The following is a 19,407-nucleotide window of genomic DNA, read 5'->3' as shown; positions in this document are numbered from 1 at the left end:
CCTCCACCCTACCTGACACCCTAGACCCACTCCAATTTGCTTACCACCCCAATAGGTCCACAGATGACGCAATCGCAATCACACTGCACACTGCCCTAACTCTTCTGGACAAGAGGAATACCTATGTAAGAATGCTGTTCATCAATTACAGCTCAACATTTAACACCATAGTACCCTCCAAACTCGTCATTAAGCTCGAGACCCCAGCCTGTGCAACTGGGTCCTGGAATTGCTGATGGGCCACCCCCAGGTGGTGAGGGTAGGAAACAACATCTCCACCCTGCTGATCCTCAACACTGGGCCCCCACAAGGGTGAGTTCTCAGCCCTCTCCTGTACTGCCTGTTCACCCATGACTGCGTGGCCACGCACGCCTCCAACTCAATCCTCAAGTTTGCAGACGACACTACAGTGGTAGGCTTGATTACCAACAATGACGAGACGGCCTACAGGGAGAGGGTGAGGGCCCTCGGAGTGTGGTGTCAGGAAAATAACCTCACACTCAACGTCAACAAAACAAAGGAGATGATCGTGGACTTCAGGAAACAGCAGCGGGAGCACCCCCCATCCACATTGAAGGGACAGCAGTGGAGAAGGTGGAAAGTTTTAAGTTCCTCAGCGTACACATCACGGACAAACTGAAATGGTCCACCCACACAGAGAGAGTGGTGAAGAAGGCGCAACAGCACCTCTTCATCCTCAGGAGGCTGAAGAAATTTGGCTTGTTAACTTTTACAGATGCACAATCGAGAGCATCTTGTCGGGCTGTATCACCGCCTGGTACGGCAACTGCTCCGCCCACAACCGTAAGGCTCTCCAGAGGGTAGTGAGGTCTGCACAACGCATCACTGGGAGCAAACTACCTGCCCTCCAGTAGACCTACACCACCCGATGTCACAGGAAGGCCAAAAGATCATCAAGGACAACAACCACCCGAGCCACTGGCTGTTCACCCCGCTCTCATCCAGAAGGCGAGGTCAGTACAGGTGCATCAAAGCGGGGACCGAGAGACTGAAAAACAGCTTCTATCTCAAGGTCATCAGACTGTTAAACAGCCATCACTAACATTGAGTGGCTGCTGCCAAGATACTGACTCAAATCTCTAGCCACTTTAATAATTAAAAATTAGATGTAATAAATGTATCACTAGTCACTTTAAACAATGCCACTTTATATAATGTTTACATACCCTACATTACTCATCTCATATGTATATACTGTACTCTATACCATCTACTGCATCTTGCCTATGCCGCACTGCCATCGCTCATCCAGATATTTATATGTACATATTCTTATTAATTCCTTTACACTTGTGTGTATAAGGTAGTTGTTGTGAAATTGTTAGATTACTTGTTAGATATTACCGCACGGTCGGAACTAGAAGCACAAGCATTTCGCTACACTCGCATTAACATCTGCTAACCATGTGTATGTGACCAATAAAATTTGATTTGATTTGATTTGCATATGATACTGTATGATCATGTTTATGCAGTTCTTTATTTGAGAGCTGTAGCTAGATATTTGCATTTTTATAGGCTTGGTGGTAGCCTAGCTAGTCATTATGTTTGTTAGCTAGCTGTGTCTGACTCTTTCTGTAATTTCAGTTTGCAAATGGGAAAATAAACCCTGTTAAAATGTCCGCACATGCTTGTGTATTGGTGTTATCTGTAGCATGTTGTATTGTTGAAGTGTGTGATGGTTTAGAGTGGAAGCTGCTCTTATATCTAGAGTTCTTCTAAACCAGCTATTGTGAGATTTGCGGTACTAGATATGTGCAGGGAGAACAAAGCATCACCAAAGCCACGGTAAGTGTAGCTAGGTAATATAAGGTGACCAGATTTAGCAAATGAAAATCTTGAAAATGTAATGCTGCGCCAGATTTAGTATTTTTTCATTATAATGAACTATACATTTTCACTATTGTCTTTTCATAAACTTTTATGAATGTTTTTTTAAACAATTATTTATTTACAACACATACAACACGACACAGAAATGTATTACCCCTCCAACGTTTTTGTAATCTTGGCCTATTTAGTCATTTTAGAATCACCCAAGTTTGGTAGCCTATGCTGTTTGATGCAACACTTTCTGGACATGGACATGGTTATTCATGCCGTGGTTACAATGTATCACTGATAAAACGTTCTCATAAGGTCCACGGCGAAGTCGCGGGGGCAAGCGAGTTTGGTATAGGGACAGCCAATATTTTTAACATGTACTGTACCAGTCAAAAGTTTGGACACACCTACTCATTCAAGGGTTTTTCTTAATGTTTTACTTTTTCCCACATTGTAGAATAATAATGAAGACATCAAAACTATGAAATAACACATATAGAATCATGTAGTAAGCAAAAAAGTGTTAAACAAATCTAAATGTATTTGAGATTCTTCTTGCCTTGATGACAGCTTTGCACACACTTGACATTCTCTCAACCAGCTTCATGAGGTAGTTACCTGGAATGTATTTCAATTGACAGGTGTACCTTGTTAAAAGTTAATTTGCGTAATTTCTTTCCTTCTTAATGCGTTTGAGCCAATCAGTTGTGTTGTGACAAGGTAGGGGTGGTATACAGAAGATAGCCCTATTTGGTAAAAGTCCATATTATGGCAAGAACTTTGAGCCTTTCTTCAAGTGTAGTCGCAAAAACCATCAAGCGCTATAATGAAGCTGGCTCTAATGAGGACCGCCATAGGAAAGGAAGACCCAGAGTTACCTCTGCTGCAGATGATAAATTCATTAGAGTTAACTGCACCTCAGATTGTAGCCTAAATATATGCTTCACAGAGTTCAAGTAACAGACACATCTCAACATCAACTGTTCGGAGGAGACTGTGTTTATCAGGCTTTCATGGTTGAATTTCTGCAAAGAAACCACTACTAAAGGACACCAATAAGAAGAAGAGACTTGCTTGCGCCAAGAAACACGAGCAATGGACATTAGACCAGTGGAAATCTGTCCTATGGTCTGATGAGTCCAAATTGGAGATTTTTGGTTCCAACCGCAGTGTCTTTGTGAGACGCAGAGTAGGTGAAAATATGATCTTCCGCATGTGTGGTTCCCACCAAAAAGCATGGAGGAGGAGGTGTGATGGTGTGGGGGTGCTTTGCTGGTGACAATGTCTGTGATTTATTTAGAATTCAAGGCACAGGTAACCAGCATGGCTACCACAGCATTCCGCAGCGATACGCCATCCCATCTTGTTTGCGCTTAGTGGGACTATCATTTCTTTTTCAACAGGACAATGAACCAAAACACACCTCCAGGCTGTGTAAGGGCTATTTGACCAAGAAGGATAGTGGTGGAGTGCTGCATCAGATGACCTGGCCTCCACAATCACCCAACCTCAACCCAATTGAGATGGTTTGGGATGAGTTGGACCGCAGAGTGAAGGAAAAGCAGCCAACAAGTGCTCAGCATATGTGGGAACTCCTTCAAGACTGTTGAAAAAGCATTCCTCATGAAGCTGGTTGAGAGAATGCCAAGAGTGTGCAAAGCTGTCATCAAGGCAAAGGGTGGCTACTTTGAAGAATCTAAAATATATTTAGATTTTTTTGGTTACTACATGATTCCATTATTGTGTTATTATTATGTTATTTCATAGTTTGGATGTCTTCACAATAATACTACAATGTAGAACATTGTAAAAAAATAAAGAAAAACCCTTGAATGAGTAGGTGTGTCCAAACTTTTGACGGGTACTGGATATCTTATTGGATATAGCGTTTTGGTTATTGAAATATCAGCCTAAATTTTACTTCCAGAGTGCTTTTTTCTTTCTGAGGGCCAATTGTGGACATTTACAGGGACAGCTAGGCCTGTAGCCCAGAAATCTAAAGCTACAGCGAACAAACACATTGTTTTTATGTCTGGTGACTTAGCTACGAGACCATCTAGTGAATCTGAACTGGATAGCTGCAGTGCCCTCAGAAAGTATTCACATCCCATTGTCTTGAGTCAATAAGTATTCAACCCCTTTGTTATGGCAAGCCTAAATAAGTTCAGCAGTAAAAGGTTGCTTAACAAGTCAGGTAATAAGTTGCATGGACTCACTCTGTGTGCAATAATAGTGTTTAACCTTAAGAGTCTATTGACTCAACCGTGTAACATAAAAATAAAATAAAAATGTAAACACACGTTTTTATTTGCATGGACTGCATCTCAATCCACTGCATCCGCCTATGTCGGCCTTCCGCATCTGTGGTGGACATCCCGAAAATTGGTCTTCTCACGAAGACTTCGGTAGTGTCCGAACGGTTTGGCCTATAAACAATTATCTTTAAGGTCCCATAGTCGAGCAGTACATTTCAAACACAGATTCAACCACAAGCATTTCACTGTTGTATTCGGCGGATGTGACAAATAAAATTTGATTTGAAAGACCAGGGTGGTTTTCCAATGCCTCGCATAGAAGGGAACCTATTGGTAGATAGGTAAAAAAAGAGAGAAAAAAAGCTGACATTGAATATCCCTTTGAGCATGGTGAAGTCATTAATTACACTTACGATGGTATATCAATAAACACAGTAACTACAAAGATACAGGCGTCCTTCATAACTTAGTTGCCAGAGAGGAAGGAAACCTCTCAGGGATTTCGTCATGAGGCCAATGGTGACTTTAAGACAGTTACAGAGTTTAATGGCTGTGATAGGAGAAAACTGAGGATGGATCATCAACATTGTACTTACTCCAAGTACGGGGCCAAGTACGGGGCCAAGTACGATTTTTTTTTTTTTTTATGAAATTAAAAAAATGAAATGTATGCATTCACTACTGTAAGTCGCTCTGGATAAGAGCGTCTGCTAAATGACTAAAATGTAAATGTAAATCTAATTGACAGAGTGACAAGAAGGAAGCCTGTACAGAATAAAAATATTCCAAACATGCATCCTGTTTGCAAGAAGGCATTCAAGTAATACTGCTAAGAAATGTGGCATAGCAAGTAATTTTATGTCCTGAATACAAAGTGTTATGTTTGGGGCAAATCCAATAAAACACATTAGTGAGTACCACTTTCCATATTTTCAAGCATAGTGGTGGCTGCATCATGTTATGTGCTTTTAATTGTTAAGGACTGGGGAGTTTTTCAGAATAAAAAAGAAATGGAATGGATCTAAGCACAGGCAAAATACTAGAGGGAAACCTTGTTCAGTCTGCTTTCCACCAGACACTTGGAGATTAATTCACTTTTTAGCAGGACAATAACCTAAAACACAAGGCCAAATCTACACTGGAGTTGCTTACCAAGAAGACAGTGAATGTTCCTGAGTGGCCGAGTTGACTCGGGGTTGAATACTTACTTTCTTTACAAATGCTATAATTTTTTCTTCCACTTTGACATTACAGCGCATTTTTACATTTCATCCAATTTAATCTCACTTTGTAACACAACAAAATGTGGAAAAAATAAAGTGGTGTGAATAGGCCTATGTTTACAGTTGTGGCTGTTTCTGGGCTCCTGCTGAGGTAAATTGATTGTGGTTTTTAGCCGAGAAGCCGTGAAGATAAAGGTTGACTATTAGGATGGCAACAATAACAGAGTGAGAGGTGGAGGGAAAAGGGTGCCCATGATTAATTTGACACTTTTGTACAGGGTAAATGTTTGGAAATAGAAGCAGAGGCCTGGTTTGGTAGGTGTTGTTGCCATGGCATTAAGGGCATGGGCACGTTTGGATGGTTCAGTGGGCATTGCCCACCCCCTGGCCTGACACTTCTGTTCAGATGTCACTCACTGTCGCACCAGCCTGTAATTTTCCATCTACTGTAACAGTTTGGCACGTTCACCACTTTGAAAATAAATAATGTATTAAATAATTAGTATCTCCACAACAATCTATTTTGTTCTGTCAATCTTGCAGCACTCAAACATCATTATATGAGAGGGATGGATGGGGATAGAATGGTAAAGAAAGAGAGAGACATTTTTTTCAAGAATGCAAAATAAAAATAAAATCATTGGATTTTTACTTCTCCGCCTTCGATTACTTTTAATTGGGCCCAATTTTCTGTCAGAGTAGCAGTGGTGGGTGGATTTGTGTGTGTATGTATACATGTGTGTCTGTGTGGGACGTGGCTTATGTCTGATGGCTGAGTGTATGGTAAATGGCCAAGCGGTGGGTGCAGAGAGAGAGATATGAAAGGCCGTCAGGCTGACACGGACAGCCATAATGAGCAGCTGAGCAATGTTGGGACGCAAGGAGGCATGGCCGTAACTACATATGAGGACACAGAGGTATTGACCTCTGTAATTTCTTATAATAAAGGAATACAAATATATATTTTCTACACAATAAAGAAAATAAATCATCTTAATATTGCTTCCAGCGTTGATCAAAGCTCAGAACGCAACGCTTATATTTATCAAGGCACAAGGCGGGACCCAGATGCAGACACAGGAGGCAGATGAGAGTCCAATAGGTACCGAAGGGCAGTCAGACTCAAGGTCAGGGCAGGCAGGATGATCAGGCAGGCAGGAAAGTAGTCCAGAGTCAGGTAGGGGTCAGAACCGGGAGGACTATAAAAAGAGAATAGAAAGAGTGAGGGGGAAAACACCCTGGTTGACTTGACTAAACATACAAGATGAACTGGCACAGAGAGACAGGAAACACAGGTATAAATACACTGGGGAAAATAAGTGCCACCTGGAGGGGGTGGAGACAATCACAGGAACAGGTGAAACAAATCAGGGCGTGACAATATTCTTGATCTGACAGAGTTCTAATTGCGCTTGCCTCTTTGCGAACGAGTGGAATCATGAACAGTGGTTTGTTCATTATGTTCACCTTCATCCCCCAGATTTGCCTCCCTGGATTTGCCTTTTTATCATCACATTCAACACTCTCACAAACTGATAAATCCTCCCTCTTGTGCCACAGGCCGAGTGAAATGAACTACCCCAGCTCGCAGTCAGCTCAAGCAGGCAACTAGAGACGCTGCTGACAGTGTGTTTGTGAGATGCCGGACAAAAGGCAATTTTAAAACCATCCCGCTACTCCTGCCATGTCAACCATGCTTCAGAGCAAGTCGTATTATTCTGCACGTAACCCCGAAACACTCCATTTAGTATGATATGTTACCTTTGGTATGGTTATATAAGTGTGTATAATGCAAATGTCTTGCAACCCAAAGGTTGCGAGTTCGAATCTCATCACGGACAACTTTAACATTTTAGCAACTTTTCAACTACTTAGCATGTTAGCTAACCCTTCCCCAACCCTAATATTTACCCTTTTAGCTAACCTTTCACCTAACCCTAACCTTAACCCTTTAACTTAACTCCTAAACTTAACCCTATCCCGAACCCCTAGCTTAACTAACGTTAGCAAACTAGCTGACGTTAGTCGCCTCGCTAGAATTCGTAACATGTCAAACGTTTAACGAATTTGTGACATTGTAAGTTTTGCAAATTCGTACCATATAATACAAATTATAATACGTAGCATATCATACGAAATGAGGGATGGACATCCACAAATGAATACATACCTTACTAAATGGAGTGTCTCGGATTTACGTATAGAATAATACGAAATGCTCTGAGACAAGGTTGGCCATGTCTACAGACATGCCCCAAACAAACAAAAACTGAGAATGAGTGCACACCTGTTAAATAGTTGCTTATATAAATGTCAGTCAGGCTAGCTGCCGGCAGAGAGGTCGGTTGCAGTAATGTTGAAGGGCTCTGGCTAGTATTACTTAGCCAGCTAGGAGGATGAAGTAAGAAGCTAATGTTAAATGGAGCCTACGTCAGCAGCAGCAAAAAATAGGCTACTAAATTCTCAGATTAACTTTGATTTACAGAGAGTAGGCTACTGAGACAGACAGTGATGTGGCGCTCAGTAGTTAGGCTGAGGCAGGCTGCAATGCATGCAGGAGGAAGCAGAGGAGACTGAGAGAGAGAGGAAGCAAAGAGAGAGGTTAGTACAGTGGTTCCAAAACTTTGGGTTGGGCCTCTGACAAAAGGTTCCCCCATCCGGACCTCACTAAAACTCAAACCCTGATTATGGCCCTGGAAATGGGTGGTGGTGGTGCAGGGAGGAATGATACAGGATCCGCCATGTTCCCCTCCAAACTATTCCATGTAACATGAACCCCCACCCTCCAACTCGTCACCATCCATACCTGCCCTTTCTTGGCCCGAAGGGGACAGAATGACAGAGGTACCATGGCGGGTTTCTTCAGTCTTCATTAATTACTGAATGTATTGTGTCATGTTTATATCGGAAGTGACAGTGTGGGACCCCCTCAGAGGTTAGCTGTAGTTCCCTCAGAATGGGGGGGGTTGGTTGGTAGTTGGGTGTGGCAGGCTTTATAAAGGCTGCATGTCGGTTGTAGCTGCCTGTAGTTAGGTTGTGGCTGTGTTGGGTTGGTGGCATGGAGGAACTGACTGCTCTGCTCACAGGCAGAGGTGTCTTTATCATTGCCAGATGCAGGAAGCTTGTAAAAGATGCTTGTATCAGTCTGCAGCTTCTTACAAATTCTCTTCTACTTTGCCCTTTACAGTATTTTGACTCGCACAATCAGATGAGATATCACTTCCAATCAGCTAGATTAACAACGCCGATGCATACCTGACATTGATGGCTTCAATTGTACTAAAGACCGCAATTCTTTCTGGGATACAGAAATACTAGTTGTCGCTTCGTGCTTGTCGTTTCTGTATCATTCTCTTCTTCACGGCTCTTGGTTGAGTTGCTATTTCTTTTCTTTAGGAAATGAATTGAGAATGTATCATTTTGTTACTTCCCCCGTTGAGCAAAGGTTTGGGCTTCTTTTTTTTAATCGCTGGACCTCTACAAACTGATTGGAGCAGAAAAATACGCCCAGTCCTCCCCTTCTGCCTGACCTCACAATTAATGGGCAGATATTTTTTTTTTTTTTTTGAGGGGTCCCACTCTCAGGGGGCCAGCTGGAATTAGAAGTGGATTAATACATTTAAACAAGGCTAAACCGCTTGGGATGTCTGTCTGTCTACTATCCTCCCATACTTAGCCAAAAGTCTGTCCACAGCTGCCGCCAATGAGAACCTTCATCAAAACAATATTTAACCCGAATGTCTCTCGATCAGTAACGTTGTTTTAACTCCAAAATGTTTCACTATCAAGATTTGATCTGCTTTGTAACTTTCGGAAAACCCAAAAGTGGGCCTCTCATTGGGTTAAAGAACTCTGCGACTTTAGTTTTGGGCGTAGTTTGGATGCATATCATATTTGTCTTGCAACATCTTTACACCAGAAAACATTCTCTATGATTCTGTATAGTTTATACAAACAATGGATTTGTTTCTGCACCAGAGGTTACGATCTCTGCTCTACGACCGTGTGGTTTGGATTAATCTAGTCCAGATCACAGTTGGACTCTTCAGCTCGTCTAGTTTTTTCGTGGCCGACATTAAACTCTTTCCTAAAAAGGCAAATAAGTCTGATTGGGCCGTGAAACATGCCAATCAATCACGGGCGGTATTTTACCCTTCAACATGTTTCCAGCATCAAAAAGACCCCCCAAAACCCCATCTTACTCTGAACCATAAAGGCCTTTGAAGTTGACTATAGAGACGATAGAGTCCAAGCTCTTAGGGAGTTGTGTTGGTAGGAGGAGCTGGTCCAGTGACTGGGGAGTCCAGACCACCAAAACAGTGACCTCCACTCTGAGAGAGGTTACGTTCTGCACCAGAGGGAGTGTTAAGTGGAGAGTTGAGGGATTTGGTGGCACTTTGGTGTGTAATGATACCAGAATGATCTGAAATAAGTAATACCACCTAGAATGAACTTGGGAATGGCCAAGGCCAACAAAACAAACGCTTCTGTTGATTTTTCTCTCAGAACGTAAACTTGGTTCCTCCTACGCCCAAGTGTATGTGTGTGTGTGTGCACTGACTGCACTCATATGCATACATGTTTGTGCGTGTGTGCATATGCCACATGCGTGTGTGTGTAGTGTGTGATTGAGCGTCTGCGTGTGTGGGTGTGTGTGTAGTGTGCAGTGTGTGATTGAGTGTGTTAACTAGGTGGGATGGAGCGGAAACAGAGCAGCTCACAGTTATTAATTTGAATTCTTCTGTCTCTTCCTCCTGTGACACGTCAGGCTGCTGGTGGCTGATTGGGGGGGGGGTAAAGGGGCTCAAATGATCAGCCCAGAATGCAGGGTCTGATACCCAATCATCACCCCCCCCTCTCGCTCTCTTTCCTCTTTCTTTCCACTACTCATATTGTTTCCCTCGAACATTGAGAACTAAGGGTAATCATCTCGTTAGTGAATCTTAATGAGAGAACAAAATGGACATATAGAATCACCAACACTGAGAAAGACTGACATAAAATGGGGGAAAACAATGTCAAAACTGACGAGAGTATAAATCTATAGCTTTTTTCTTTTAATTTAGCCATTATAAAAATGTTCTGTGAATGTAGCAGGGACATTAGCCCCCTTCTGTGCTATTATGCCGGCTGTCTGGTGTTGCAATTTCACACTTCACTGACTCCAAAAACCAGTCTACAAGCGTCTGCATGCCCCAGATTTCACCTTATTTAGGTAATACACGAAAAATCATTATCTAGACAAGGTAAATTAAACGGAGTATTTGGCAGACACACTATCGGAAATTTGGACAGACACACAGACACTTATTAATGGCTAGGGAGCTTTTTTCCATATAACAGGGTTCCCCAACTGGCGGCCGGGGGCCCGAATTTGGCCTGCTGGTGATTTTATTTGGCCCCCCAAGTATTTTTTTATTGTTAGACATAAAATACTGACAATACAGCAGCAAATCAGCTCCAAGTGATTTTAATTTTGGAAATCTGTTCAAAAGTATTCCCACACATAATAGAGAGATATAAGTGATTGTATACAAATGTATGCAAGGTTTCAAATGATTATGTTTTAGTCAAATGGTTATATCTGTTTGGGCTTCTTGCGATCAAATTGCAGTCTACAAATGATGTGAAAATTATGTTCCGGCCCCGTGACCGTCTGCTCAAGAAAAAATCGGACCCCAGTTTTATCGCAATGCAAGGTGAACCATAGGCTTGTGTTGTTTTCGCTGGTGTAAATTTGGATTATGTCTTTCATTCAAGTACTGTACAAACAAATCATTGGATTTGTTTGATTTGGTTGTTGTAGAGATTCGTTTTGATTCTTCATAACCATGCTCTTAAATTCAACTGTCCTAATCTGGATAGGTGTGAATGTTTAGTACAGTAGGGCCTGGTAAGCCAAAGTAATGTCTTACAATATCACTTTTACGCCAACAGCAGTTTGCCTCCCCCTTCATCTCGTCAATGTATTATTTCAAATGCATGAACGACAGCATATTACATGGAACAGACAGACGGGAGAGACGATACTCTATTGATATCAGGCAAAAATGAAAACAAACTGTGCAGATGGCATAATACTTAGGGTCATGTGAATTTGGCTGAGATGGAATATGGTGCATTCTGTTTATGTTTTTGAGAAATGCATGAACAACAACCCTTGTTGCATCATTCCACTTATTTAGGTCTACTGAAACACTTAATAAGCCATAGCGTTATGACTATAAATAACACATAGGCTACGTGAGAGTTTCATGTGATATATGTATGATTTGTAGTAACGGGATTCATGGATCTTATCGTCAACATGTGGCCATGTTTCTGTCATATAAAATAAGTCCCCAAATTCTTGAAGCATATCAACTTAAAATGGCTGGAGTTTTATTCAATTCGCTCGCAGCTGCACACTACCATGCGGCACATTAATAGTTTTTAACGGGAAATTGGCACAATTTTACCCATTGTGCATGATTGAAGTTTCCTTGACATTCATTTCGCCTGAGCCTTTCAAGGACATGTCAAGTGAATCGTTAATAACGCAAACCACTGGCTGCACAGTTTCTTTTCGTCAGAAACAGGCTGAATTAGGGAGACTATATCACATCTAAAACATTGACACATATAGTTTGACTTGAAACTTTCCTGCTGCTTTTATTGTAGCCTTCATTATTAAAAACATTTACGACCAATAATTTTGTTTTTAAATGATTTTGTTCCGGAAGAACATTAAACCCCATTTGTTTGATTTATTATAGGCCTTTCCAGCCTTGATTGATATAGAGCTAATTAAGACAATAATAATATATTCCCTTCATTTAATGAGAATATATTTTAAACTCGATGTTATTGTGATAAAATAACACCCCATAACGTATGTAAATAATAAAACCACAAAGGGGGAAAAAAACTAAAACAAACTTGAACCATTTCAGACTGTCAAATGGGCTATTATTGTTATGAGGTACTTTCAAGGCAAGAAGTGGAACATTTGGAGAGAGAAGCTTGGGTTTCAATTGGCGCACAGAGGTGAACTCCCTCCATCCCAAAATAAAATATGTCAAAGTTCATCATACCGGTGTATGGATAGAATTTCTCAAATAGCATATGAAAATATTTGCAAATGTTTATTTTTAACTGAGGGAATATCATTTACATATTTCAAAGGTGTCGTCCGCTTATCCCATAATTAGTGAACAGGCAAGTGGGTAATAAGACATGCGAAATGTTGCCGATCACAAAGCAATTTTTAAGTACAAAATTGCACTTTCAGTCACACCTATTGAGTAGCCTAGGCTAGTAGGCTATCTGAATAAAACATCAACTTTATAATGTTGTTGGTTATTTTATCACAATGCTTCACAATCAAATGTATGATATATTCCAGGTTTACATTTAACCTCACACTTTTTTAGCTGCACGACAACAACAAAAACACTCAATGTTTGTGACCAATAATCCAAGTGAGAGACACAATTTGCACTTTCAAATAAATAAGAAATGCTAAAACATGACACATAAATAATGGTTGTGCACTTTTGCAAAGCTGAAAACAAAATATTTTCTCTTTTGTCTCTCCTAGGCCTTGTCCAGAGGAGAATTGAAACAGGAAAAAGCAATTACGGGAGAGATTGTCCCACAGGCATTGAAAGACTATCAGCATGAGGGTTTGGATTGACTCAGGGACACCTATGGCCCTTGCATTATCCTGGCATGAGGTCGCTTTAGCAATAGTCTGGCAATTTCCGCCAGCACCTGGCTCCCCAGCCCCCACATCCCCCTCTCAACAGGCCCTACCTGTCCCCCCTCCCTCCCTCCCTCCCTCTCTCCCTCCCTCTCCAAGCCTAACACACACCTTTCTCATTGTGCTGCCATAGTGGCAACTAAGACGAAAACATGCAAGGACAATAGTGTCCAGTAGACATGGTAGACGTTATTAGCAATAGCACAGATGTTTTTCCATCATAGCGTGGGTGAAGTAGGCGGCTCCCAGGTGAAAATGGATGTTGAATACTGTGGGCTCGGTTGTAGCGAAGGGAACGTGTGAAGTCTGGAACGAGATGGGAACAGTGATAATTCACTAAGAAACAAAACCTACAGACAATGAAATAATAGCTGCTACTTCTTCACAGGGAAGATGTAACCCTGGCCTTATTGTTTGGGCCTAGGGCGCAGTGGGAGAATCAAATATGGAGATGTGGAGAGCAGAGAGTGGATTGGAGAGGAATGTTCCAGTGTTGTGTCAGCTGCAGACATGAGGAGCAGAAGATCTCACTACCCTATCCATTGAACATATGTTTTGGCCCTGTCGTCTAGTGTAAGCATTAACACTTGTGTAAACTTACCCCTCCTTCTACTCCTCACCTACAGTCCTTATACAGGTGCTCTGTTGGCTGTAGAGGCCATGCACCCTAAGACCTCTCTCATCCCATGTTCTGACTCCCTGGTATGTGTGGAGCTGAGGCACTGTTTTCTCATTGAGGTATTTCCCTTCTTATTTACTGGCGCAAGGGGTCCGTTGCCCAGGGCAAGACTTTAGCCCCAACTGTGATCATATGATGTTGCCACTTTGTCTTGCTCTCTCTGGTCCACTGTCACCACCCATGGCCCTGGAAGAGAAGAGGTGACCGAGCAGTGTGTCTGTTCACCTTTACCTTCTCAATCAGCCACTACTCACAGTGTTGTCTCTGTTGCGTCCCTTTTGGCTAGACCTCTCTCTCTCTCTCTCTCTCTCTCTCTCTCTCTCTCTCTCTCTCTCTCTCTCTCTCTCTCTGTGGCCTTAATGTATTTGCTTATGGTCACGCTTCAGTGTATACATACTGTATGGTGTGTTACTTATGTTTTCCTGGATATTTAAAGTTCAAGTGGAACCTTTCTTGGTTGTGCAATAGCATTCTGTTATTTTGAACATTTCACTAACATTATATGGTATTATAGAGGGGGGAAATGAAATCCATGTATATCATGAGTCTGAAAAGTTGACATTATCATAATGTCCCCTGATAAGAGTCTTGGTGGTCATACAATTAATTTGATTTTAAGGAAATAATGAAAACACCCCTAAATTGATTATCCAAGTGTGATGTACAGTAATTGGACTCATAACTGATTTGTGTAGGTGAAATGGAGAGCATTGTTTTCCCTATGACATTATATGAGTTATGGACACGTGTTTTTATTTTCTCACATTAAACATATAAACATATTACCGCCTTGCATGGAAACTGAAAACTGCACGAGAGCAGAAATGGGGGATAATTTGACCAAAGTCCGACATGATTCTTATATTTTGGATTTGTAGACATTTGACGTAGGCTACCCTGTGTTAGACACATTGGAGAGGTTTAACGATCTTAAAGGATGTTTGTTTTCATAGAAGACGCCATTTTATTGCATGTTGAACGAATAGCTCATCTGATAATGAATGATAACAGCAGACTGATGTAGTTCATCCTTTGTTCATCACTTGCCAGTGGGGTATTGGGGAGATAACTATCCAAGCCATCCCACAAATATTTTATGGTGATTAGATATGCCGCAACAACCAGAGTAAGCCTATATGACAAAATAAATTCATATCATAATAATTTGTTTGTGATGTGTTATGTGATAGAAATTGTACAGGGGGTGATATGCAATGGACCAGAGCAGACGCATCTATTGGATTAACCGGATGGAGATGCAGGGGGCAACTCTGTATGGAATGCGCAAAAACGATTGGGTATATAACGGACAACTGTTATGCAACGATAGTTCCAGCTGTCTTCAAACAGTTTTGCTCTGATTGACAGCTCCATGACAAAATTGTAAATTGTATTAGATCTTCGATTTTTTTTTTTCTCACTTTCCTTGATATTCTGTGTCAACGTTTGGATAAATCTTCTGGATAAAGTCTTGTGAAAAGGTTATTATGTTAGCACATTGATATAGGCCCATACATTTTTTTTTTGTGCGATTTGAATTTGAGTTAACTCATTAGTCAGTTCGTGGAGAGTGAATTGATCTGCCTCGTCATGTTCGTAACCATTAAAACCCCGCGGGAAATTGTGGATCATGTGGCGAGCCACATTGCGTAACTGGAGCGGTGGTGGGCGCGCTTAGTAGGCATGTTGACAGCTCTGCTACACATTTTCAGTGCCCACATTGTTAAACTCTTATCTTCCCATTCAAACATCCTCTAACTCGCGTGAAAGTTACTTTGGGCCGTTAGCAGTATTTTCAGGTCTTAATGGAAAGACTTTGGAACCCCCTCTTCTAATTCACCTTTTCAAATGAGAGACATTAACACGCATTGTCCTAGATATTCATTTTGAAAGGCTAAGGTAGGCGGGAGGGCAGCGATCTGCTGTTACCCATTCCCCCGGGCGAGACACTGCCACAGTGGGGTGTCCTCGCGGCCCAATAACAAAAGACTGGGCGGCTTTCAGGTGCAAACTTTGTTGAAGCAAACGTTGGCCCATGCGGGTAGAGACAATAACTGAAAACTATAATATTACAACCTGAACTAAACTAAATCAAATACACGAGATTTATTGAAGAAAACATGGCAAGGTCCGACACATGCGTATAAACATATGGGTGGGAGAGTGATGAGAAGCGGGTATGGATGGCATTTTCAACAGGGCACAGTGGTTAGGACTACCAATAGCTTTTTGTATACCATCTTCAATAATCAGGTGTAATTACCCTTGTCTATTTGAAATCATATGAGAGTCCAGACAGAAAGGTGGTCTCTCTCTCTCCAGAGACTTCTTTAAGTGATGAGTTACGGGGCACGGGGGTAATTCGTCTTGGAGTTGTTTTCGGGAATGGCAAGTATAAAAAATATGTAAATTGCTAATTTAGCACCTCTGAAAAGTGTTGGAAATATATCTGTCAAAAGACAAATGTACTTCGCTATAGCTGAACATCTGCTTTGCAGGGCAGAGCGTTTGCTTCAACTTCCACTCTGGGGATATTAGCGGCGACTCCCAGGCCTGCGCTGATGAGGAATTCATCAAGACTCTGACACCCTCCCAGATGTTAGGGAATTCAATCAAATCAAATCTAATCAAGACTGTCTTGTTGGACGCCTAATTGATATTCTTACGTTTTGCGCCCGTTTTGCAATGGAAACATTATTTTGGGGCGTAATTGGCGGGGGGAGGCGGGGGTCCCAATATTGAATTAATGACACTATGATGACACCATGAGCTGGAAACTTGAGGAGCAGACAGTGTTAATAGGTTATTGAGTTGATATCTTTGTGTGCCATTGTATCGTGTTCTTTCCAGTAGGCCTAACATGAGAGACCAGAGAGGGTCAACAGAAAGTTTGACAAGGTTTTCGTTCATTTCGTTCATCTGTTTTTATAGGAAGCTGGTCAGGCTAAATTAGCTGGAAATGTGCAAAGAAAATATTATCTGCATAAACTTCCAGCATTTATGTGTCTGATTGTAAATGTGTGTGCATGTGCGTGTGAAAGTAGGCCTACTGTTGGTGTGCTGAATAGTTTATGAATGATTTCAAGCGACAGAGTTGTTTTCAAATAATACCTGTACAGATTGAATTAATGATTTGTAACTTGTAGAAATCGTTTCCCATTAGTAAAGGCACAGACTTAACATTGCAAATGAAATGTTTTCCGATAACTTGCTAAATAAATTGGAAATGTAAATATTTCTAAATGTTCAATTTAGGAATCATTGAAGTAAATAACAATGCCATTGTACCACCTCGTTACCATCACAAAAGCCATGTAACACGTCCGAGAAAAAAAGAAAAGGCACACATCCTGGATTACGGTTCTCAGTGAATACCTATGCATAATCAACAGGCCTCGATCTGCAGGTGAAATAAGCATCAGTAATTGATAAGCAGGTTATAATGATGGTCGTGCAAATCGATGGTGATCGGCCATAGCTAGGTAATACTCTGATGACTGTTAGTCTGTATGCAAATGCTAATGATATTATTAAGTGTTACTTTGATTGTTGCAATGCGTGGCATTTAACGCGAATACTAAATCAATCTGAGGTTATAAGGAGCTAATTACGCGTATGCGTAATAGTGTCCCAAGGTAGCATTGTTTTCACTGATTTGAGAACTTTAAGAAACTTGAAATAAACATTTATTTTTTTTAAATGGCAGGCATTTCAAGGCTCTAACACTACATTTTGTTGTATTATTGTAAAGGCGCATTTGTTTTTTTTCTTCATGCACAACAGCATCACTCAATAAAAAACGTAGTAGGCCTAATAAATTATTTACAACTAAGTATCCATTTACATGTTCTGACGAATCTGATTATTATTGTATTTTTTATTTATTTCAGAACAAAAACAGATGTTGGACCTTGATTGTCTTGTCTTGATTGTCTTTCTAAACTGCAGAAGTTTAGAAAGAGACCAGTTCAAGATTTGGCCCAACTGCATATAGGCCTAGATATTTTGACCACTTGAACTTTATTGTATCACTGAGAACCCAACACCATTATGATTTAAAATCATTTTCATAATATTAAACAGCCGTGCTGTGCCTTCCAAATTCCACATACCTCTATGGCACTGCGTGCCAGACCCAAACTCTGATACACGCTCACTCAGCATGCCTTGCGCGAGATCTTTTACCCAGCTAGTTTATTAAGATCACAAACTCGGTTGCGTGACAAAAAGCGTTTGCAACCTGCTTGTATCGGTTTATCCTCTTATAGACGGTGCTTCCGCGCTTAGCCAGCACATGCTATGAGATTGAGATTGGTGGAGGAAGGGTAAGGGGTGGGTTGGTTTAGTTTTCAATTAATAATATCGTAACAGTTTATGCAGACGTTTGCCAGTTTGTTGTTTCCCCATTATGGCCAGGATAGTTCTTCAAAATGACTAGGCTACTCCCAATATAATGTGAGCTCATCTGTGACTGTGAGCGCTAGAGTCGTGGAGAGATGGTGTGCGCCGCCCGGTGCCAAAGCTGTTCTATAGTTCCAAATATATCCCCGTCCATATGTCGAGATGAATGAACACTTCATATTATTGCTATCCACATACATAGAGCCTACTACTGTATTCACAAACAACACTGTCAGACAAACGCTTCACATCTCCTACCACGTGACTGCCAGTGCTTTCTAATCCCATTGAGAATCCTCATAAAGGAGCCTTTCATGTTTTTCTTTTGGTTACACCCCGTTTTCTCATCATCTCAAAACACGATTATGTTTGGAGTTATCGGGTTCTATTCGGTTATATTTGCCTGCATAAGGTGTGAGTTAGGCTATTCTTCCGTTATGCCATCATCGTCGTCATAAATGCGTGGTTCAGCTTTCGTGAGCGTTCTGTTTCACAGAGCTACTTGCAGGGAAAGCCTGTCCCATTTTTTGACGTCATGGGGTCCGCTAGAAAGAACTTGAACTGCACGGGTAAGGGAAAAACATGTCCCTGTGAAATACAAAAGTGCGCTTGCGCAAGAGGAGGGAAAACGGAATTTGAATAAATTGTTAAATCTGTTTATATTTGAAGATGGGGGTAGGGCAGGCCCCGAATTGGGGGTAGATTCTGTGGGGGTTGGGCCCAAAATACTGCGCAGTAAATACGTCTTATAGCAAACAACATTAATTTACAATTATAGCCTACAATCATCACAAGTTAAATCATGATTCAAACACAATAGGCCTCCCGCATTATTACTGAAGATGAAAATGCAGACGTTAGCCTACCAGTTGGTAAACAAATCTTGTTTCAAGGGTTTTTGGTTAATGCAAATAAAGTTGTTTAGCATGATTACTTATTTTCATTCATTTGAGTTTGATAGCCTATATGATTTAATATTTGCGAAGTAGCCAACATACAATTAATCTTTCATGAGACTCCTCAGCTTATAAACTACTACAACGTTTTTCAAACTATTTCTCGCTGTAGTGGGCCATACATACATTGTCAACGGTCAGCAGCACTCAGAAAATGCATGCTTAAACCGACTGATATGGTGCTCAGTGGTTACATTTGGCAGCCTGACTAGCATGCTGTATGACGATACTTTCGCGCCAGCTTATGTCCTCATTTGACTCACTCTCTTGGCTTACTTTTTAGTAGTTGTTAGTTTGATAGTTCTCA

General features: G+C 41.2%; 1 long non-coding RNA gene across 2 annotated transcripts in view; it reads left to right on the top strand.

The window, feature by feature from the left end:
• Positions 1 to 19,407, top strand: part of LOC145879509 (uncharacterized) — a 153,267-nt gene that overhangs the window by 69,083 nt on the left and 64,777 nt on the right. The window lies entirely within an intron of this gene.

This window comes from Salmo salar, chromosome 05 (assembly GCF_965601325.2).
Source record: "Salmo salar chromosome 05, fSalSal1, whole genome shotgun sequence".
Classification (NCBI taxonomy): Eukaryota; Metazoa; Chordata; class Actinopteri; order Salmoniformes; family Salmonidae; genus Salmo; species Salmo salar.
This window is presented reverse-complemented; position numbering and strand designations above follow the sequence as displayed.